The 801-nt window shown below is 58.9% G+C and overlaps 1 protein-coding gene across 1 annotated transcript in view; it reads right to left on the minus strand.

Moving 5' to 3' along the window:
• LOC119581870 (disintegrin and metalloproteinase domain-containing protein 11-like) overlaps positions 1–801 on the minus strand; it is a gene marked incomplete at its 5' end in the record, with an annotated part of 193,377 nt that overhangs the window by 85,267 nt on the left and 107,309 nt on the right.

The following is an 801-nucleotide window of genomic DNA, read 5'->3' on the forward strand; positions in this document are numbered from 1 at the left end:
ATGTCTAACCTACACCCTCAACCTCAGCCCCCCCTCCTCCTCATCGAAGTCCAAATCTACCCCCACGTCACTTCCCCTTCCCACATGCCCCCCCTCCAATCATCCCCCTTCCCTACCCCACACTCCAAGTCCCATCCCCTTCCCCCATCCTCTCCCGTTCCTCCCTCTCACACCCCTCTACCTAAACTACCCCCCCACATAACCCCCCTCCTTACCCCCAGCCCACCACACCCCGTCCCCCTCCCCCAAACCGTTCCAGCAGACAAAACAGAGGTTTCCCGGGGCCGCGCGCCGACTCATCTCCGAACCAAGGCTTAATAAGGCTGAGGACGACTGGGCCCGCCTTTCCGCCTGGCTCTACCTCAGATTAACGTTGGAGCCTCTACTTCGGCGCCACAAAAAGCGTTTGATTCTCCGTCGGTCCGCCGCGTCGGGGAGGAGGGGGAAAGGGGGAGTGGGGACGAGAGGGAGGAAGGGGGGGAGGGGGAAAGAGAGGGAGGAAGGGGGAGGGGGAAAGAGAGGGAGGAAGGGGGGAGGGGGAAAGGGAAAGAGGGAAGGGTGGATGGGGAATCCGGGCGGGAACGAAGGGGAGAGTGGGGAAAAGGGGAAAAGAGGAAATGTGGAAAGGAGTAAGTGGAAGGCGGATGGGGAGGAAGGGGCATCTGGATATGAGAGGAGAGAGGGAATGAGGAAAGAAAGAGGAAGAGTAAAGATGTGACAGGCGGGGGGGGGGGGGGCAGAGAGAGCGCTCGTTTTTCAAGATTATATAAAAGCTTTCAGAATATAATACACTTGTTAGCG

This window comes from Penaeus monodon, chromosome 15 (assembly GCF_015228065.2).
Source record: "Penaeus monodon isolate SGIC_2016 chromosome 15, NSTDA_Pmon_1, whole genome shotgun sequence".
NCBI classification, from domain to species: domain Eukaryota; kingdom Metazoa; phylum Arthropoda; class Malacostraca; order Decapoda; family Penaeidae; genus Penaeus; species Penaeus monodon.